This window comes from Octopus sinensis, linkage group LG18 (genome assembly GCF_006345805.1).
Source record: "Octopus sinensis linkage group LG18, ASM634580v1, whole genome shotgun sequence".
Lineage (NCBI taxonomy): Eukaryota > Metazoa > Mollusca > Cephalopoda > Octopoda > Octopodidae > Octopus > Octopus sinensis.
The window spans coordinates 20,695,341-20,719,729 of record NC_043014.1 but is presented as its reverse complement, the minus strand read 5'-3'; the positions used below and the strand labels follow the sequence as shown (position 1 = coordinate 20,719,729).

The 24,389-nt window shown below is 37.2% G+C and overlaps 1 protein-coding gene across 4 annotated transcripts in view; it reads left to right on the top strand.

Annotated features, from left to right (window-relative positions):
• LOC115221577 overlaps positions 1 to 24,389 on the top strand; it is a 320,490-nt gene that overhangs the window by 90,435 nt on the left and 205,666 nt on the right. The window contains exon 1 of one of the 4 annotated variants that reach the window (XM_029791778.2): positions 2,874 to 2,980. The exons of the other annotated variants lie outside the window; for them this stretch is intronic. The gene's annotated coding sequence lies outside the window, so the exon portion shown is untranslated. Of the gene's footprint in view, positions 1 to 2,873; positions 2,981 to 24,389 lie in introns of those variants that run through there. 4 annotated transcript variants of the gene reach the window in all.

Here is a 24,389-nt window from a genome sequence, read left to right as displayed (position 1 = left end):
GAATAAAATAAAAGTGGTTAATAAAAAAATAAAACAGTGGCATCTTGAATATGGTATGCATGAAAGAAGAAATTTTCTTCATAAAGCTTATATATATATATTATATATATATATATATATATATATATATATATATATATTATTATTCAAAGAACTCGGCCTGTTTTTTATGTTTTATTTATATTCTTTATAATATTAATGTAGAATATAGAATATATAGTATAAATAGTATATATAGTAAAATGAAATGAAGTATTGATTGTCTTATTGAATAGAAATATTGAATATCAAATATTAAGGCACTAGTATACTTTCTTGCATTTTAACAGTCTTCAAGGTCCCAAGTTGTGACAGGAATGTTTCAACTGTATATATATATATATATGAAAGTCTATGAGGATTACTCAGTACAGTTTTTGAAATGTTAAGCCGATTAAATATTATTAAATTTTTATTTATTTATCAAGACTTATTCCCCATAGGGGCGGGTAGCCACAACAAGACACACACCAGGCATTCCATTGATTTCTCAGCTTGGGTGAAGGCATAGAAAGTAACCCTCGATATCAGCAGCGGGGCCCGACAGCATATGCTGCTTTTCCCCCGCTGCATCATGCTAGTTCCGCATCACTTTGAGCAACATCAATTCACACATCCGTCCACAAACATTCTCCAAGCATTTATAAACTCTCTTGCCTCTCTCTCTCCAACACCACTAGCTACCAAACTTTCTTCACTCCATCCATCCACACAAACCGAGGTCTGCCTCTGATTCTGCTACCTACCACTTCTGCCTTCATCACCCTCATCCATCCCCTTCATGTGGCCAAACCACTTCAATATTCGTCTATCTACTCTGGTACATAGATCTTCTCTCATTCCTGCTCGCTTTTGTCCCACCTCATTCCTCATCCTTTCCATCCGTGTCACACCAACCATAGCCCTCAAACATCTCATCTCAAACACATCTAGTCGCCTCCTTTCCGCCTCTCTCAGGCCCCACATTTCTGCACCATATAACATTGTTTGCACAATCACGCTCTCATACGCACCTCTTTTCGCTTTCATACTCAACCTTTTATCTCTCATCATATTTTTCACAACTCCAAGTATCTTACTCTCCTCCCTGACTCTATATCTCACCTCAGCCAACCCCGCCATGCACCGTCACATGTGATCCCAGATACTTATAAACACCTCCATCTCACCAATTCTACTCACATTCGTCCTACCAGCCGTTCCATCTCTCGAACATCTCATCACTTTACGCTTAGCTACATTCACTTTCAGTTTCCTCCTCTCACACAATCTTCCAAACTCTACCGCCAGTCTCCTCAGTTGCTTTTCCGACCGGGAACTCCATATTTACCTACTACATTTTCTACTTCATTTTTCATTCGCGCATACAAATCACCCAACACTATCACATAGTCACTTTTCCCTACCCTATCCACACACTCGGTCAATAGCTTCCAGAGATCCTCTACTTCTTCCTCGTTCCGTTCACATCCTGGACCATATGCGCCAAAAGACACCCACATCTTTCCTCATCACCTTATCTTAACTCACATTAACCCAGAAGACACTTCCCTCCACTTTATCACATTCTCCTGCACACGCTCACTCACCAGCAATGCCACTCCCTCACGAGCCCCTACTCTCCCACTCTCGACACTCATCCAGTCACATCACTAAACTGGTTCTCTCCCTTACCTTCCATCTTAGGTTCGTTCAATGCAAGCACACCCATTCTTCTCCTCATCATCACACTCCCTATCTCTCTCCTCGTTACCTCACTTGTACTGCACCCACGTTCATTCTATGACCCTAGTACTAGGGTAGGATTTGGTGCTAACCTTCTCCCGCCCTCTTGACTTTTTCTGGTTGTCTTTTTAGCAAACAGAGTTACTAGAGGAGTGGATTCCCAGTCCCTTCGCTCCCACCTCTTTAAGTCGCTTTTTACGCCACGCAGAGAATACGGCGACTACTTTCTACCGGTCTCCCCACCAGTCGCGGGTTGCTACTTAACCCATAGTTGGGACCCTTACAGATACTACCACTCGTGGCCAGTGTAGACCTGGGAACAATAGTGGCTAAGAGGTGGTTCCACACTCCTCAAACCCTGAAACCAGGGCCCCAAAGTCCCACTACCGGATGTAGTTATACCTAGGAGATTAAAAAAAATATATCATGAAATCTTTCATGAGGATGTTAGTTACTTTTTTTGAGAATTTTTTCTAGGGTGTGAGCGCTTTCGTTATATATAAACACACATATATATATGTGCATTTGTGTGTGTATGCATACATATATTTATACATACATATATACGTACATATAAATATATATGTATATATATATGAACATACACATGATAAATTGGAAGTAATATTGTGCTCTACTTAGATTTTTCTCGAAAGATTGCTGTTTATCTTTTATGACTTGCCGTTTGTTCAGCGGTTCTATACCTTCATAATCGCATTTTAAAACCAAGTCTATGTTAGCGTTTGTTTCTGCTTCTTTATTGCAGATAGAGCTGAGAATGATTGGGGAATCCAATGCAGCCACAATTTGATTACTAACTTTTAAAGCTGTACACCATTTAGCTGTTTGCTTTTGTGACTAGAGTATATTGTGTGTTTATTTTAGCATTATGCTATATAGTACGAGCATTGCTGCCATCATTATGTATCGACTTTATTACGGGGAATTCTGTAGATTATAAATTCGTTGTCCATTAACGTTTTCCTACATAGCTTTGTTTGCATGCTTCCGGGTGCGGTATCCGGCCAGAGGGCAACTTCCTTCCTCTCTCCTATCAGTCTCGGCAGGCTCGAAATATTCATTGTCGATTCGTATTTGTTTATGTTCAGAGGGATTTTTGTCTCGTGCGTCGTTTGTGGGGACAAACAGAACGCTTGGTCGAAAGAAGGATTTTATCGTTGACATTTGTATAGTTGTGGATATGCGCTGTTTCAATGTAAGTATATGCGTTTATTCGTACCTTTTGTGTAAACAGATATCTGTTGATCTCTATCTGAATTTTTATGTCTAAAATAGAGCCTTTATATATTGCTCGGGGCTTTTCTTAGTTCTGTGTAGTAAGTTGAACATTTAGTACGGAATTTCTTTTCTAGGTCTTTCTACAATTTGGTGACATCTTCCAGTGAATCCATTTAAACAAACATATCGTCCTCAGAGCTAGTCAATCTTGTAAGTTTATATATTTTGGTAGCAGGTTCACAGCCACCATACGCGACAACAATAGAAGTCAACTAATAATAATAATAATAATAATAATTATTATTATTATAATTAGAGCAATTTCTAGGGCGACAGCCTGGCAAAGTCATCACCACGCCGGGCAGAAATTTTTAGCGGCATTTCATCCGTTTTTACGTCTTGAGTTTAAATTTCGCCCAGGTCGACTTCCTTTTTCATCCTTTCGGGGTCTATAAAATAAATTCCAGCTGAACACTGCGATCAATGTAATCGACTTACCCACCTCCTTTAAAACTTGACAATGTCCCAAAATTTGAAATCAATAGTTATAACAATTTCTTAATTAAGAGAAGTAATGATTTTCATTTATTAGTAATGATCTCTTTATTTAATAAATAATACACCTGCAATAATGATAATTCTTTCTAATTTTGGTTCAAGGCCAGCAATTTTAAGGGGAGGGGGAAGTCAATTACATCGACCGCTGTGCTGCACAGGTACTTGTTTTATAGACCCTGAAAGGTTGATAGGCAAAGTTGACCAAGACGGTATTTGAACTAAGAAGCTAAAGTGCCGAAACAAATATCACAAGCCATTTTCCTGAGCTTTAACGATTTTTGCCAAACCATGATTCAAATGGTGAATATGATATTGACGATAATGAGTAATTTCTGACGTTAGCGTACAAACATAAAATATTGGGTGTGGTCACAGTTGAACAAATAGACCAAGTACTTGAGTGATATCTCAGTAAATATTTACTATAATCCTGATGCGCATGGTAATGTTTCTAACAATTATGCTTAAAATGTGCTGAAATTAATAATGATAATGGTGACGTCGATGATGATAGCAATCATTATAGTAATACTTTCTTACGTGAAGGATAAGGACTGAAACTTTGGAGAAGGGGACTAGTTGATTATAGCAACCCCAGTGCTCAACAGGTACTTATTTCATCGAGCGTAAAGACGGTCGAAATGCCGCTAAGCAATTTTGCGGCCTGCTAACGCCACCTTAATCATTATAATAATGGTTTCAAATTTTATTGCAAGTGAGCAAATTCGGGGGAGGGGTAAATCGATTACGTCGATCCATATTCTCGACTGCTACTTACTTTATCGACCTCAAAAGGATGGAAGGCAAAGTCGACCCCGGCGGAATTTGAGCTCAGAACGTAAGGACGAACGAAATGCTGCCAAACATTTTTCCCGGCGTGCTAGGCAATTCTGCCAGCTCACCGCCTTAATCGTTATAAGAAATTTTGGAACAAGAGGCTCCAGCTTATAGTAACTGGAGTGTTTGACTGGCATTATGTTATTAGACTGGTGGAAGGAAGGAAAAAGGTGACATCAGGGTGTGGAAAAATTTGAACTTGGAACGTAAAACTGCTGGAATAAATGCCGCAAGGTATTTTATCTGATGTTCTAACAATTCTGCCAATCAAGTCACTATTATAACATTGGTCAACAAGTATTTTCATCAAGCATATATCAAGGTGTACTTAGTGTAATTTTTAATGCTGATTTCAAATATACAATTAGTTTTTTGACACCACGTACAGGTTTCAAGATGAGAAAGGTTGTTGGTTTTAGCTCATGCATTATATAGAAATTTCAATTAATGACGTGTATGCATGTATTTCATTTACATCATGGAAACATACCAGTAAAATAAACTACATTATTCATTGCTGCATAGTTTAGATGAAATATTTCATCATCTTAAATTAACTAACCAAATTTTGTCTGATGAAATAGGTATTTCAACATCTCAACTTGTCCAGTTATAATTGGTCTGAAGAAATATTTCATCATCTCAGATTCAATATAAGTATAACTGTTTTTGTATATTCCCTTGTGTAGAAATCGTCCTAATGTGTTTTGTTATTTCTGTCAATTTATTGTGAAAGCTCAAAAACGTACAATAACACCAAAGATCAAGAAGATTTATGAGCTATACTTTGACTGTCTTCTTGGAGATCAGGACAAGTTATGGGCACCATATTTTATCTGCTCAGCTTGCTCAAATGGCTTACGTGACTGGTTAAAAAATGATAAGAAGCCTATACCTTTTGCGATTCCAATGATATGGAGGGAGCCGAAAGACCATTTTAATGACTGTTATTTTTGCAAAGTAAATATCACAGGACTCTCTATGAAGAATAAACACAAAACTGTGCATCCTAATTTGGATTCTGCACGAGAACTGTGTCTTACAATGAAAGTCTGCCAATTCCAGTTCCACCAGGTGATGGTATTGAAACATCATGTGATAATGCTGACTGTCAATATGGTACTGCTGAGGAAGATTACGTGGCTGGTGACGATAGCTTTGAACCTCAGAAATTTTCCTAAGCTGAACTGAATGACCTTGTCAGAGACCTATCCTTCTCAAAAGATAAAGCAGAACTGTTGGTATCAAGAATGAAGAAGTATCTTCACGTTGTTCATATAACCTATTTCCGGTAGAGAAACGTGGTTCTACAAGCGTATTTTTCTGTTGAAGGACCGCTTTGCTTTTGCAGTAAAATCGATGGACTTATCGAATGTTTATCACAAAATCTTGATCCTATTGCACACTCCATTCATCTTCATGAATCACATGAAAATATGGAACTTTTACTTCATGCCATTGCCTATGAAAGATACTCATGGAAAATATGTGAAGATTTAAAAGTCACTGGAATGTTAATGGGAATGCAGTCAGGTTTCACAAAATACTGTTGTTTTTATGTCTATGGGATTGTCGGACAACTGACAAGCATTATTCGGAATCAAACTGGCAGACAAGAACACCATACCAGCCAGGACTGTCTAGCATCAAGAATACACCTCCTGTCGACCCATGTAATATCCTATTGTCTCCTTTGCACATAACGCTAGGACTGATGAAAGAGTTTGTACAGACACTAGGAAAGAGAAATGCTAGAGAAAAGTTTCCCAAAGTCACACAGGTGAAGTTGAAATAGGATAGCTTTGTTAGACCCCAAATTAGAGAAGTACTCAAAGATCTCAACTTCAAGACAACACTGAATGAACTGAAACTGCCTGCTTGGAATGCTTTCAATTTGATCTATGAGAATTTCTTTGGCAACAAGAAGGTAATGGACTACAAAGATGGCGTCAAGAATCTACTCAGCAATGGATTGTTGCATGTCACTGAAATCCCATCTGGATTTCTTCGCAGGTAACCTTGGAGCAGTGTCTGATGAACATGGTGCAAGATTTCACCAGGACATTAGTATTATGGAGAAACGGTACTAAGGCTTCTGGAATGACAGTATGCTGGTTGACTACTGCTAGAGACTTTACCATGATCGACCATATCAGGAACACCGCATGAAATCCATAACACAATGTTTCTAAATTTGCTGCTGTAGAATGATAGTGATGATCTTTCACTCAATAAACTCATTTACTTTCTAAAAATAACATGTCCTTATTACGTTAATGATTTCCTATATACAAATATGTAAATATTTGCATGTATCCACTGAAAAATTGATACGTACTGTATACAAATGGAGTGACGTATTGAAATCAGCATGAAAAATTAATCTAAAGAAGTTGGTTTGCATTCATAATGAGTATAATACATTTAATTTTGTTGACCAGTATTATAATCCTTTCTATTATAGGCACAAGGGCTGAAATTTGTGGGAGGGGATAGTCGAACAGGAACTTATTCTATTGATCAATTGATCTCGAGAGGATGAAAGGCCAAGTCGACCTCGGCGGAATTTGAATTGAGAACATAAAGACGGACGAAATACCTATTTCATTACTACTCACAAGTGGCTAAACACAGAGAGGACAAACAAGGACAGACAAACGGATTAAGTCGATTATATCGACCCCAGTGCGTAACTGGTACTTATTTAATCGACCCCGAAAGGATGAAAGGCAAAGTCGACCTCGGCGGAATTTGAACTCAGAATGTAGCGGCAGACGAAATACCGCTAAGCATTTCGCCCGACGTGCTAACGTTTCTGCCAGCTCATCGCTTTCAGTCACTGTTATGATAATTATTTCAAATTTTTACCAGAAGGGCAGCTTGTGGGAGGTGAGGATGAGTCGATTACATCGACCTCAGTGTTCAACTGGTACTTATTACATCGACCCCGAAAGGATGAAAGGCAAAGTAGAACTCGGAAGAATTTGAACTCAGAACGTAGCATTTCGTCCAGCATGCTAACGATTCTGCCAGTTCGCTGCCTTAGTCACTATTATAATGGTCACTTAGAAGCGCAAAAAGCACAAATGTTTAAAAGGATCGGGTAAAGTCAGTTACGTACACTTATATTATCAAAGCCAAAAGTTCTTCAGAGATTTAAAATTTAAACACAATTTAAAACGCCATTACTAAATACAAAGCATTTCGTCCGCAGCCGACGCGCTACTGCTTATTTTAATTTAGCAGTTATAAAAAGAGCAATAATAGACACTTCTTGCATTTGTCACAAGGGTCCAAAATGTTCAGGATAGTAGAAGCCACAACACAAACACATACATACATACATACATACATACATACATACATACATACATACATACATACATACATACATACATATTACATACATACATACATACATATTACATACATACATACATACATACATACATGCATACACACACATATATACATATAGACATACCTACACATACGTACACACACGTACACATATATATCTGCACACACACATACACAGAATTGAGGTTTTGGTGGTGGATTTTTAGCATTGTGTAAAAGGGTGGGACTAAATAAAATAATGGCAATATAAAATAATGCTAAAGAAATAACAATCCAAATCGAAATAACAACACAGTGTATTGACTACATCTTCGAGTTACCGCATACTTCTCAACATAATTTAGCGCCTTCAGATTATCATCTCTTCGGCCTTGTGAAAGAGGGTTTGAGAGGCAAACATTATTCCACTGACGAGGAAGTGAAAACTGTAGTGAAGAAGTGGCTCAAAGAACAGTCAACAGAATTTTATGGAGCAGGGATGCATGCTCTCATTCGAAGGTGGAACATTGCTATTGAGAGAAACGGTGACTACCTCGAGAAGTACGGATTTGATCCACAGAGGACAAGCTTCATTTTGATGTATGATACATGTTCCTGTGTTGGTAATTATACCTGGCCTAAATACTTTTTGATTCGCCCTCGTAGCAATAAGAATTACAATGCCAGTGTCAAAGAAAATAGCAATAACAACATTTGGTTTTGATTTAGCCGGAGCAATTACCACAGGAATTTTGTCCGACGCTCTAACGATTCTGACAATCCACCCCTTAATAATAATAATAATAATAATAATATAATAATAATAATAATAATGATAATAATAATAATAATAATAATAATAATAATAATAATAAATAATAATAATAATAAATGCCCTGATGCAGTACCAGGCAGTGGCTCTCATGGCTTCTGATCTTAACTGATTGGAAGTGTTATCATGTACATTGTTTTGTCTTGGTATAAAAGATGGGCTACAGCAAATATTCTGCTCAATACCACAGATTTGCTTGTCAGTTGTTTGACCTTAACCAGTTGAGCATGTCCCTTAGTGGCTGACGATATGTGCATCTCTGATCACGAGCAGAAGTAGTGGGGGAGCATCATAGCCATGTGTTGAGAAGGATTCTTTGGGGTTTGAATAATTCACCTCTGGAAACATGGGTGTTTTGTTCAACGTCCTTAAACAACCCTTATTCAGGGACCGTTTGAGCGGGATGGGTTACTCGATCTGAAGAAAATTCTAACTGGGCTCCACCTGCAAGGTCATGTGCTGTTTATCTTGATATATCACCATGTCGCGCACATATGGTTGTGATGCATGTGCCTGGTGTACCCTTATCAGACGGGTAGTCATGATGGGTATACTGGGCTTCGTATATTTTACCCCAGTGTCACTTTGATGGCATGCTCACTCAATAATAATAATAATAATGATAATAATAATAATAATAATAATAATAATAATAATAATAATAATAATAATAATTATAATGATAATTATAATAATAATAATAATAATAATAATGATGATGATAAATGGTGGTGATGGTGATGATGATAATGATGATGGTAATGGTGGTGATAATGATGATAGTGATGGTAATGGTGATGATAATAACAATAATAAGCCGACTACGGCTGCTATAATGGTACGATTATAATTGTAACGGCAATGATGGCCGTCTCCCCACGAGCCAATCAAAGCTAAAAAAATGATAACATTATCGTAGCACCAAAATGTTTTTGGAAACTAAAAGGAAAACTAAATCAGTACACCAAATCGCTTGTCCTATGGTTAATCTGGAAGCGCGTCCCCCAGGGAAGAGCCAGCCTGGGATCGAAAAGTCATCAACTGGCACAAACTCTTCTCCGAATACGGACATGGATGGTCACTTGAACGGGAAATCCCCCAACTCGAGCCCTCCAAGTTCACCACCACAACCACCACAGAAAGAAAAATGTAAGCGGAACAAATGGACCCGAGAAGAGTATAAAGAAGTAATATACGCTTATTACTATGCATTAGGTAGGCCATCTCAAGAGAGACACACCGCAAACTCTTACAGTATATGGAGAACACGGAATCAAGACAGTAGGCCCTATTTGGACGAGAACAAATTAGCAAATGTGAGGAGGGATATCTTTAGAAATGATCCCTGGCTTACCATCCCTGCAAGAAGTGCAAAAGATTGTCTTAACTGGTACATCACACGTATTGAGAAGAGCATTGTCGATGTGAGAACTGTTGCTGCTCATGCATTTTAATTTAACTTAAAAAAAAAATTTTTTTAAATTAACGAACTACTGAGTTTGGTTTAATGGCCTACCAATATACACTATGAGTTTCTTTGCCCTAGGAGTCGGGAAGACACTCGGCAAGAAATGGAAGAAAATTTGAAAGAAGAAAAAAAAGTAATAATAATAATAATAATAATAATAATAATAATAATAATATAATAATAAAAATAATGATAGAGAGGCAAAATTAAATATGTAGACGGGCTATAAGTACTTGGGGATATTGGAAATGGATAAATTGATGGAGAAAGAAATGACAGAAAAATTTAAGGTGGAGCACTTGAGCAGACTGAGACTGATCTTTAAGTAGAAATTAAACGGACGGAATAAGATTAAAGCTATCAAAACCTGGGTCGTTTCACTCCTTATATATGGAGCAGGGGTAATCGCATGGACAGTAGACGAACTAAACAGCATAGACAGAAAGACAAGGAAGTTGCTGACTTGATATAGGATACACCACCCCCAAATTGACATGGACAGACTGTATGTACCAAGAAAAAGAGGTAAGAGGACTGATTGGATGTAAACACAGCATTAGAACAGAAAAACAACAACATAGTATGGCATGTAAAAAATGCCACAGAACCAATATTATTGGAAGAAGGTCAGGCTTGTGCAGGATGGAAGATTGCAAAGATAAAACACTGTACAAGCCCCTGGGAATGAATGAAATTGAAAATAGGTGGATAAAGAAAAGAATGGAGGACAATTTCATCGAGATGTTAAAGATAAGACACAGAAGAAAAAGATGGCTATGGATGACTAAAAGTTATTTAAAATCGGAAACAGAGGCTCTAATCTGTGCTGCCGAAGAGCAAGCGTTAAGAACCAATTAAATCAAGTACAGAATCGATAACATATCAGAAAGTGATAAGAGCAGAATTTGTGGACAAAATGATTAAACCGTATGGCATATTACCTGTCAATGTACGCCACTGGCCCAGAAAGAATATAAGAGACATCATGACAACATAGCAAGGATTGTCCATTGGACACTTTGCAACAGGTATGGACTTGACAGAGTAAAAAGTGGTACGAACATAAACTCGAAGGCCATCATCGAAAATGATAATGCAAAGATCAAACGGAATTTTATGATTCAGTGCGACTATGAGAAAGAGAATAGGAAACCGGACATAGTGTTAAATGAGAAAGAGAGCAAACGATGCTGGATCATAGATATAGTATACCCAGCTGACAACAAGGTATGCGATAAGGAAGAAATAAAAGTCAATAGATATGACAGGTTAGCTCAGGAGGTTAAGCAGTTATGGTCACAGAGAAATGTGGTAATAGTATCAACAATTGTCGGCGCCCTGGGAACAGTGAGTAAAAATCTTGAGAAGTACATGGAACAAATAGAGGCTATAATAAGGGAAAAGCACTTGCAGAAAACAGCACTGCTTGGAACCGCTTGAATACTCCGGATGGTGCTCGAAAAATAAGGGGAGTTACCTTAGTTCACTGGTAGTGAACAGCTGAGCGTTAGAAGCTGTGCAAAGGCAAGATGATAATAATAATAATAATAATAATAATAATAATAATAATAATAATAATAATAATAATAATAATAATAATAATTCCAGAATTGTAAAGAAAAAGGATGAAAAATTAAAGAAGTACAATCCATTAAAATTTGTAATTGCAAGAATTTGGAGTATGAAAAATGTAAAGGTTGTGCCTGTAATAATTGGTGTATTAGGAACAGTGAGTATTGATATAGATAATGGTTGAAGGAGATTGGAATTGAATGTCCCGTAGAGCTTCTACAGAAAGTTTGTCTCTTAGAGACAAGAAAGATTACAAGGAAAGTTTTAAGGACTTCGAAGACTACTGAAAGCCTGTGAATGCCTAATGTTACAGGTAGTGGTCTCCAATCTACATAAACTCTGTTAGGAATAAAAATGAACTGGAGTCAAATCTAGACGAAGAAGAAGAAGAAGAAGAAGAAGAAGAAGAAGAAGAAGAAGAAGAGAAGAAGAAGAAGAAGAGAAGAAGAAGAAGAAGAAGAAGAAGAAGAAGAAGAAGAAGAAGAAGAACAACAACAACAACAACAACAACAACAACAATAACAACAAGAACAACAACAGCAAAAACAATCATTTCTACTATAGGTACAAAGCCTGAAATTTGGGGTGGGGATAGTCGATTAAATCGACCCCAGTACACAACTGGTACTTATTTTATCGATTCCGAAGGATGGAAGGTAATGTTGACCTCGGCAGAATTTGAAACCAAAACATAAAGACGGATGAAATGCTGCTAAGCATTTTGTCCGGCGTTCTAACGGATCTGCCAGTTTCTGCCTTACTACTACTACTACTACTACTACTACTACTACTACTACTACTTTCAGTTATGCTTATAATGAGTAAAAGACGGCAAGATTCATGATGGGTGACGTGACAAGGGTTGATGTGACTTTTGCCATAATTTTCAATGTTAAATCAATGCAACATTGAAAGTTATCGGCCGTCGAAATCGATGGGGGTTTATCAATATTAGCGTGTGTCTACCTGTCAATTAATGTCACCGTGAACGGGTTTTTATCAGATTGCCGACACAGAAACTGGACAAACTGCAAAGCAAGAATACATGTATGTACATGAATTAGTTATAATAGAGCATTTTGTGTGTGTGTGCGCGCGCGCGCGCGTGTGTGTAAGGAAGGGTATTGTAGTGGTTTTGCCAGTTGTTATGGTTGTTGCTATTGTGTTGGTGCTAGTATTGGTGGTTGTGAATGTTGTGTTTCTAGTCATACCGTTTGTGTAATAGTGTTGTTGTTGTTGGTGGTGGTAATGATAACCATTGTGAATGTTAATAATGGCGGTCATGGTGGTGGTTGTAGTTGTGGTGGTAGTGTTGGTGGTAGTGTTGTTGGCGGTGGTATTGGTGTTGGTTGTGTTGATGGTGATTGTAGTTGTGGTGATGGTGGTGGTGGTGGTAGTGATAACCATTGTGGATATTAATAATGGCGGTCATGGTGGTGATAGTGGTGGTAGGGGTGGTTGTAGCGATCGAGGTGGTGGTTGTAGTTGTGGTGGTGGTGTTAGTAATGGTGGTGGTGGTGGTGGTTGTGGTAGTAGTGGTGGTGTGGCGGTGGTAGTTATGGTGGTGTTGGTGGTGGTTGTCGGACACGTAGTGGCATTGATGGTTGTTTCTGTATTGATGGTTATATAGAGTCTGTGATTGTTGTGGGGGGTGGTCATGTTTGAGATGGTATTAACAGTAGTGTTAGCTACGATGGTGGTGGTTGTGGTAGTAGTAGCCATAATGGTAGTGCTGCTGTGAGGATGGTATTTATTGTGGTGATCGTATTGCTGATATTGATTGTGGTCACGGTCAGAAGAGCTAGGTTGAGTGGCGAGGCTGGGTGGTGATGATGATGTTGGTGGTAATGGTTAGAATGATAATGATAAGAATATTGACAATGACGATGAGGATGATGATGATGACGATGATGGTAATCATAGGAATGATAGTTACTGTAATGGAGAGAGTAATAAAGATAAAAGCGTACTACTACTACTACTACTACTACTACTACTACTACTACTACTACTATTACTACTTGTACAACTAATGCTACTGCTGCTGCCGCTACTACTACTACTACAACTAATGCTATTGCTGCTGCCACTACTACCACCACTACTACTACTACTACTACTACTACTACTACTACTACTTGTGCAACTAATGCTACTGCTGCTGCCGCTACTACTACTACTACTACTACTACTACTACTACTACTATTACTACTACAACTACTACTACCACTACTACAACTACTACTACTACAACTACTACTACAACTAATGCTATTGCTGCTGCCACTACTACTACTACTACTACTACTTACTACTACTACTACTTGTGCAACTAATGCTACTGCTGCTGCCGCTACTACTACTACTACTACTACTACTACTACTACTACTATTACTACTACAACTACTACTACCACTACTACAACTACTACTACTACAACTACTACTACAACTAATGCTATTGCTGCTGCCACTACTACTACTACTACTACTACTACTACTACTACTAATGCTATTGCTGCTGCCACAACAACAACAACAACTACTACTACTACTACTATACACAACCACGACCGGGTTCAGTCTCACTGTGTGTTACCTTGGGGATGTGTCTTCAACTATAGCCTCGGATCGACCAAAGCTTTGGCAGAGGGAAACTGAAAGAAGCGCGCAGTGTCTGTCGGTATGTATGTATGTATGTATGTATGTATGTATGTATGTATGTATGTATGTATGTATGTATGTGCGTATTGACGTCGAGTTCTTCGACTAAAATTCTTCAAGGCTATACCCCAGAATGGCCGCAGACTAATGACTGAAAAAAAAATAAAAGATAAAATATAAAAGATGCTAAGCATTTTCTACAGCGTGAATACACACACACGCACACATCAGTATGTGTGGATAGACCGGTATTCTCATAGATAACTCAATAATAATATGTGATCGACCCAGATACAATCATTTTGTAATAACTAAGATGTGCAACTAGTGCAATGGCAATGACCCAGACAACATACAATTGAATGTGTGTGTATATATATATATATATATATATATATATATATATATATATACATATATATATATACACACACACACACACACACAACACACACACACACACACACATATATATATATATATATATATATATATAAGTATATATATATGCATATATATAAGTATATATATATATATTTAAGTATATGTATATATATATATATATATATACACAGGGTGCGGTGAATAAATAAATTATCGTGGGTAACGCAATAATGTTTCAATAATCATGTTAACAGATATGTTTACCAAAATTGCATCAAAATATCTTGAAATACTAAAGAGTAAATATTTTCAATAAAATCGCCATCGGCTTCAACTACGGTCTCCAGACGACTTCGGAATCTCCTGCAACTCTTCTGGATGGTCTCCTTGTTTAAGCTGGTGAATGCTGCCGTAATCCTTTCTTTCAATTCATCTTTGGTGTTACAAGGAATTTTGTTGATCTCTCGCTCAACTGCGCCCCACACATAATAATCAAGGGGGTTGCAGTTTGGAAAGTTAGGTATCCAGATGTTAGGGGTGATGTAGTCGCAGAGATTGTCTAACAGCCATGACTGGGCTCTCCTGCTTGTGTAGCAGGGTGCAGAGTCCTGTTGCCAGACATATGGCCTTCCAGTAGCCACCTTCTTGACCCAGGGTAGCACTACCTTCTCTAGGAGCTTGATGTATGTCTCTATGTTAAGTCTGAGGCCGTGTTGGAAGATGAATGGAGGCGTAACGTCGCCATCACTAGTGATCACTCTAAGCACCCTGAGGTTGACTGAATGTTTGATTTTTATCGCTCTCTGTACATGTTTTGGGGACACTCAAGCCAACGGTTGTTCTGTGTGTTCACCATCTGTTCGTATTGGAGCTTCCGGAGCGAATGCCCAGCAGTACAGTATGTCGTTTCCAAATTTGTGGCTGAGTAAATTGAGTCATGATGTTGTTTTTATCACAGATGGTGTCCAACTGACCCTACTATATTGTGTAGCCGACAAAATCTAAAACAAAGAAAGCGCATGCGCAAAATTAAAAATATAAAATGACGACAATTTACTCATTGCACCCTATATGTATATACAAGGTGTCCATAAATTATCTTTGCAACTTCCATACTTTTAAAACTTATTTGTAAAGGGACTTCTTGGACACCCTGTATATATGTATATATATACATACACACTCACACACATATGCATACACGCACAAAGGTAGTGCGTATATGTATAAGTTGTGTACGCAGATGTACATAGATGTGTGTTTATGTGCATGTTTCATAACCATAAACTCTGTTCCTCACACGCCCCACCACACATACACACACACACACACACACACCACACACACACACGTACACATATAATGCTATGTGAAATCGGTATTCATATAGTTAAGTCTACAACAATAACAATAATACAATGTATGTGACTCAGGTGCGGTTATTGTATACTCACTATAGAGCACATTAACATATTAAACGCCACGACCTGTTACTATCTGTTGTGTAAAGTTACGCAATGAACCACCGTAGCTACGTGTGGCACTTAACGTCTTGAGGGGAATGGCTTAAACAAAATAGACTCACAGGAAAATGCAAATGTGTGATACATATTGTCTACCACACACAAAGTATCCATCTATCTATCTATCTATCTATCTATCTATCTATCTATCTATCTATCTATCTATCTATCTATCTATCTATCTATCTATCTATCTATCTATCTATCTATCTATCTATTCGTCAAAGTTGCCTGCGTTCGTCGTTGATGCAAACATTGTTAAACGATTAAAAAGTTTGAATCGCAATCATTACGTTTCTCTTTCGGTTTTACAATAAAGTTTCGCTGGCAAGCGTCTTTTAACATTGCCTCGGACGAACCAAAATGTGTAGAGAGAAACTATATGTAAGCGCACTTTATTTTAAAGTCTAGTGTTGTCACATGTTGTGACACATATCTAGATGGGAATTTAGCGAAACGAATGATCTACCTGTCCGCAGAATATTCAGATGTTAAATTAGTAGGTAAAGAGATCAGCTGATAGAACAAAAGGAAAAAAATAATAATAATAAAATGATCGTTGTGAAAATAGACAGAGGATCCAACACATCTGCGTGTGAGTCAATGTAGAGTACGGGCAAAAAATTCCGTCTAATGACGTAATGTAATAGGTGTGTACTTTAAGTACCCAAGTTGGTTTACCACTAAAACTCTGACTTGAACTGCAATTAAAACAAAGGTGGAGTTGTAGCTGCCTATCAAAGAGGGCTGTAAGTGGTTCATCTTTGAGCAGGTAGATATGTATAGAAAGTATGAAAAAGAATAGAATGTGGTATCACTTTAGAGCGTGTAATTTTATAATTCAAACATAATTGCAGAGTTGTTAGAGGAAACAAGGGATTAAGAAATAAGGAATAATGTCTCTAACAACTGTTTCTAGAATAGCTGAGCATCCGAAGCATATGTCATTGAATAAAGATTTCCAAATAAGTCAACTAGACCGTCTTCGGAGAGAAAGAATTAAAAAATATCCTTAATAAAAGATAGCAGTTAACATTGAAGAATTAAGGAACATTCCCAGTGAAAGATAATATTGGTTAGTAGTTCGATCATCAAAGATTTCAGAAAACTTCAGTAAAAAATAATAGCGGTTCTGTAGTTGAAGAAACAAGAAATATTCTTATTAAATGATAACAGAAGTTACCACTTCCATCTTCCATCATTTTGAGTGTTTAAACGTAACAGCATATATACATTGTGCATCTATAATTAGGTATATTCTTTTATCGCCGATGTATATGTGTGTACGTGTGTGTGTGTATAATTAAAGAAGACTAAAATACACTCACACACACATACATACACACACACACACACACTCTCTCCCACCAACAAGCATATATTAATACAATATGTATATTGTATTAATAATATAATGCGAAATTGATGTGTGTTTTTCACATTTAGCCTTTAGTTAGCTCTGATGAATAAGATCTAGGACGAAAGGCATTCTATCTATGGCTATTCCTCATTGCTTTTTTATATATATTGCGAAGTATAGCGAAATATGTAACAACGTGTTCCTAACTATTTATAGTGGCAAGTGCTTTTTCAGTTCAATTTTACTTTTATTTCTAACAAGACGAGTGACTACATCGAAATAAAACTCCGTAGATTTTGAATGCACGAATTTGTGTTCGGGTATCATACTCAGGAGAGTACAACACAAAATTGCTGTTTGTAAGCATGCATTATATCCACATATATTCACTTTATGCGGTATATCCTTGTTTAAAAATCTTTAGTTAGATTTTCGTACTTGCATCACATCTTGCTTCACTACAGCTTGTCACTTCAAGCAATATGACGTAAGATCTATTGTTCCACTGTCTTATCTTCATTATTAAGAAAGAGACTCTTTGTTTGTAAGAATCCACATGTGTAGGTAGATCAATGGAGTTTACATTAGTTTGCCGGAAAAATCATAGTATTGCGAAAATAGTAGTTTGAATGTGAAAAGAAATATTCAGCAACTACTACAAAAATACAACCCCATTCCAACCCATACACACATATATCAGTAGAGGCGAAATTTGTCTAAGCATGCAGTAATAGTGTATAATTGCTACCGATGACGCACAAATATGCAGAAATCCCGGATTTAGCAATTCCAACGCCCTTGCTGTAAAAGTTTCGTCTGCTACTGTTATTTCTGTGCTTTTTCACACTATACGTCAATATGAGATGCTTTCTGAAGATGAATACCGTTGTGCTGCTATATTGTAGCTTTCTTACTGCATATCCACGTTAAGTAAGATATACAGAATGCTATTCTAAACCAATACTATTTCCGTTGCACGTAACGAATATATAATAACAACAAGCAGGTGTATTATTTTAATTCTCGGGAGGAATGTAAAAGTCTTTGATGTTTCGAGCCTAGAAAAATGTGTAGGGGTTAACGGTTCAACACGATGAAATGACCAGAAGTTTCGAACCATCGTACTCAGGCTCCTCCGCTCAGGACTGTGGCCTAACATACTGCCATAAAAGGTAAGGCTTGTTATGCAAAAAAAAAAATGTGAAGACGGACGAACCTCCATAAAAGATAAGGCTTATTATGCCCTAAAAATATGGCTCGCTCGGTTAATCTTCCCGCCATATAGCCTGGTCGAACTTGTTCTTATTCCATTCGGCATTTCCTAAACACTATTATTTATTAAACTATTGCATATATGTAAATACTGATGTTCCAGGTTAATAAAAATGTACGAGAACTAGTGCCAGTATTAGTGTAGTCGTTACGAATGGAAGACGCAGCTCACAAAATATTGCTTTTCATCAATAACTATTTAACAGCCCTAATACTACATGCATTGTGGAGGCGCATCGCTTAATCGTTAGGGTGACAGCATCATGATTGTAAGATTGTGGTTTCGATTCCTGGACCGGGCGACGCGTTGTGTTCTTGAGCAAAACACTTCATTTCACGTTGCTCCAGTCCACTCAGCTGGTAAAAAGGAGTAACGCTGCGATGGACTGGCGTACCATCCAGCTGGGGAACACATACGCCGCGGAAACCGGGAAACCGGGCCCATGAGCCTGGCTAGGCTTTAAAAAGGGCGCATTTATTTTTTATTTTAATACTACACGAAACTATACCCTTAACAAGAGCACCCTATTTTTATCACTCAGATTATATACGGAATGAAATTCATATATGTGTAAATTTTTCTCATGAATCATCAAAATCTAAGAAACTGAGGACAAACAGCAATGAAGCGTAGCACAGAAGAGAAAAAAAAAGAGAAAGAGAGCGACAAAGACCAAGGGAAATAGCGGCTGCAAGAATTGGAAGTGTTCAAAACAGGAAACGGTTCTTGTTGCAAGAAAAATAAATATTGATGCGCGACCAGGAGAATAAATAAGTGTTTAAGAAAATATATGGAAGAATTAAGTGCATCGCAAAGACAAGTACTGGAAAGGAGAAGAATAAAAACAGAGAGAGTTGCTAAGAGGAAATTCATCACAAGAAGAAATTGAAGAAAGGGGAGGGAAGAAAAAGAAAAACAAGCAGAAAAAATAGGACATTTACCACGAGAAGAAATAGAAAGAATGCGAAAAATCATAAAATAAGGATTTCAACGAACAGAAGAAAATTATCGCAATGTGAAGAAAAGAGAAAGAAAGAGAGAAAACTTGTTGACAAAAGATACTGTGAAACCTATGAAGCTACTCTACTGTATCGACAATATAATGCTGAAAAATACGAGATAATTATGGGCAAATTCCATATTCTTACAGTAAACAACCTTTAATGAAACCAAGATCCAACCTCATAATTATAATGCAATGAATGAGTCTAACAGTTTTGCACATCACTGAGATATTTATTATAAGAACAACTTCTACTTTGGGTGGAACAAAAGGCACAAGTATCTGCATTCAGATCGTCCCAAATAACAGAAAAAAATATAAAAAAAGTTGACACAGAAATTAGTGGCTGTGTGGTAAATAGCTCGCTTACCTCTGTCGTGGATAGACGTGTCTTTTTTTTGGCAGTGAGTCAAACGTTTTGTTGAACGTTGGATAATTTTTCTATTGGAATTGTTTATTGTTGAATATTTTCGTACTGTTGAAAATTGTTGAACTTTGAAATTTTTTGTGCTTTTTCCCGGTGACGGGAGAAAGTAATTGTTGAAATATTGAACTTATTAATATTATTAATATTGAACTTATTAAAGCCGTTGTAGACTTTATTGTCGTGCCTCCCACCCAGCGGGGGTGGTATTTGAACTGTTATCCTCATTAAGAGGAAAAAAATATTGGATCTTTTCACTTTGACCGACAGATTTTAAAATAATTTCTTTGTAACTAAACACTTTTAAACTTCGTATACTGGTTATACTGGTAGAATGTGTTAAATAAAACATCTTTTTCTCTTGGCTTTCTTGAGAATGTTCTGTAGTTTGTAAGCTATTTTTTGTTTAATTTCTTGCATTTCGGCAGGGAAACCGTTTTGTACGCATTTGTGGAATGTCCGGAATTAACGAAACTGATTGTTTTCGCAGATCAACTGTTATCGATTGGAAGAGTACAGCTATCAGCTGAATCTATTATCGAGATTATGCCGCCTCCTTCCCTTAACAGGGAAAGAAAGGCTTGCTTTTTCTGCGTAGTAGCCATATTTAAAGAAACAGTATGGAAGATGCGTGTGAGAGGCATAGTGACGGATACCTTTGTATCCGGCTAGGGGTTGGTTAACTTTTTTAGTTACCACCTCAGTAGTAAGATCAGGCTGGAGAAGAGGTACCTGTTACGAGACAGATTCATGAGAAGATGGAAGCCTGTGGCGAGGAAGCTGGGAGTGTTTGACACCAGGTAAGTGGAAGCCAAAAACAGGAAAGAAAAAGCAGGCGGTCTACCCTGGTGGTCGGATGCCTATCATTCAGAGAAGCCATTACAAATTTCATTTGAAATGAGCAACGCTTATTTCAAAAGTTGTCTGCCGTTACGTTCTGAGTTCAAATTCCGCCGAGGTCGACTTGGCCTTTCATCCTTTCGGAGTCGATAAATTAAGTACCAGTTACGCACTGGGGTCGATATAATCGATTTAATCCGTTTATCTGCCCTTGTTTGTCCTCTCTGTGTTGGTAGTAAAGAATTAGGTATTTTGTCTGCACGTTACGGTCTGATTTCAAACAAGTACCAGTTACGTACTGGGGTCGATGTAATCGACTTAAACCCTTTGTCTATCTTTGTTTGTATCCTCTATGTTTAGTCCCTTGTGGGCAAAAAAGAAATAAATATTGTTAGGGCGGCGAGCTGGCAGAATCGTTAGCACGCTGGGCGAAATGCTTAGCGGTATTTCGTCTGCCGTTACGTTCTGAGTTCAAATTCCGCCGAGGTCGACTTTGCTTTTCATCCTTTCGGGGTAGATTAAATAAGTTCCAGTTACGCACTGGAGTCAATGTAATCGACTTAAACCCTTTGTCTGTTCCTGTTTGTCCCCTTTATGTTTAGTCCCCTGTGGGCAATAAAGAAATATATATTGTTTATGATGAATCAGCTAGCTTCCACAACGGTAATGAGGTCACCTATGCCTTTGATCAACAATTATTTTACTTTCATGAAAGTAATAAACAAGAAGCCCTTGACAGTGCTCAAACAACATAAACCCAGCTCACAGTGTGACTTAATCAAAATGAAGATGTGGACATGCAGGACTGAAATAAAATATTATTATATTTTCAACAAAGAACTATTTTAATGGAATCATAAAAAAAATGATGCAAACCAAATAACACCAAGAATTTATTCTGTTAGTTCCAAGGAATACTGAAATGATTCATCTTCCTCCGCTCTTATTGCATATTCCATGATTTGGGCACAAGATTTGTGCACTATAAATGGTGAAGTATTAGAAACATTCTAGGAAATAAGGGTCAAACGCAATTTTAATTAATTTTTCCTTCTTCAATGCGTACAACTATTAAAGATAACAAAAGTGTTCAAGTGTTAAGGAAAATGCTCAAGGGTGAATAAAAACTTTCAAGGCATTCAGTTCTCGGAAGTATTGATTACGCATTGAAATTATTTTATGGTTGTTCACTGCGGTTACCTTTTATACTATCAATATGGCATTTTAGATTTTAGCAGTTGAAAATCCAATCCAATTTCTTGAGTGAATTTGTTTACTGTGGTGATAATCAATTTGCTACCAATTTAGTATGCTGTTTTGGGAGATGGGAATATAGTATGCAATTAAAAAGTATCTTCACAAATTGCTCCCTGATGCGTAGTTGTCCTCTACCTTAATCAGTTAATGTTCGAATTATGTGGTACGTGATCTTTTAGATTTTTTAATGTTACGGTCGATAGAATTCAGGTCAGTTACGTTTCAAACCCCTACGTTAGAGTGCTGTGTTATGACACTATGGGTGTGTGAATGACACAGATAATATTTTTACTATTGACATGATTTTAAACATAAAATTTTAATAGTCAAAATATTAACTTTTCTTTCTTGATTGCACACCTTTCAGACTTACAGATTTACTTGTATCTATGTCTAAGTATTTATAGAAAAGAGAATTGTTCGGTTTCTGAATGATCGTGCTTCATTGGAGTTCTGAATTTTCTCCCTTTACTAGTCTACTTCACTGATATTATCCTGCGTTCTTCCTCTCCAAAAGTCATTTTAACGCCCCTTTCTTCATTGATTCACAATAATGAGGAGGCTTTCAATACCAGTCCTATTTGATGAGTAAAATTTCAGGCTATTGACGAAGGAAAAATGGCGGAAGAGCCTGGTACTCTATTTATCCTTATAATAACTCAAATTTACATTCTTCTTCGCTCTGTCCATAGCAACAATTATAGAATGAAATGAAGACCAAATATGCTGGTCTCATAGAGTTTAAATTTACAGTATTGCTGGATACCGTAATAACAGTCTGTCCCTTTTTGATTTTATTTTAATGACGTTCACCTTGGTGTAATCAAATTTGTGTAATTTTATTCACCTGGGTTAAATAAAAGGCCTTCTTGAAAGCAATCAAAGCATATGATTATTTATGCATACATCCGTAACGTAGAATAACATCTTGTTAGTAAGGTGTCTCCCAGCTGTTTCATATGACTTGGGCATATCTCTTCTACTGGAATGAAATTGGATTGTTTTTGTAAATGTTCATTCATTCCTATTGGACAATTTTTTAGGGAGCAGCCTATATACTGCTGGTAGAAAAGCGATATGACTAAAGGTTACATGGCCCAGCTGTTGGTCTTTTAGTGTTCTAGCACTAAAGAGACCATCGAAGTATATCCAGGTTGTCTAAGGATGTCTTGAAATTGGAGACTAACTAGCTGTGCTATATATCAAATAACAACTACTTCAAATGTTGAATGTCTTTAATGAAAGCTTGTTTCTAGTTCCTGAAGCTGTTTAGACAAAGTTCATGTTTTTGAGCAGATCGATTATCGATTTCTTATGCTGTCAAATATTCTTATTTCTTTACTGCCCACAAGAGGCTACACACAGAGGGAACAAACAAGGACAGACAAACGGATTAAGCAGATTATATCGACCCAGTGCGTAACTGGTACTTATTTAATCGACCCCGAAAGGATGAAAGGCAAAGTCGACCTCGGCTGTTGCCAAATATTCTAATATTTTCAGAAATGGACTTTTAAAATATTTAAGATTATTCTTTATTGAGTATCTTATCTATGTCTATGGCGTATTCTTGTGAAATCTGTTTTCCCCTTAATGCCATAAACATTATTATTTAAGGTGAAAAATCTTCTTAAGCGCGGAAGTGCTTGTAGTATTCTTTTATTAGTATTTTTGTTTATGCTATACATACTTTTTTTAATACCTACTACTTTATTTAATTTTTCATGAATCCTTATCTACTTTAATCTAAGTTGTCCTGCTGAAATATCTACTCTATACTATAATTCACTCTTGCAATCATCTGTTTTATGCAGTCGATTCTTATCTTTTGTAACACACACACACACACACACACACAACACACACACACACACACACACACACACACATACACACAAACACACACATACGACATGCTTTTTTCAATTTCCGCCTATCAGATCTACCCACAAGGCTTTGGTCACCCCGAGGCTATAGTAGAAGGCACTTACCCAAGGTGCCACGCAACGGAACTGAGAAGCATGTAGCTGAGAAGCAAGCTTAGCATACAA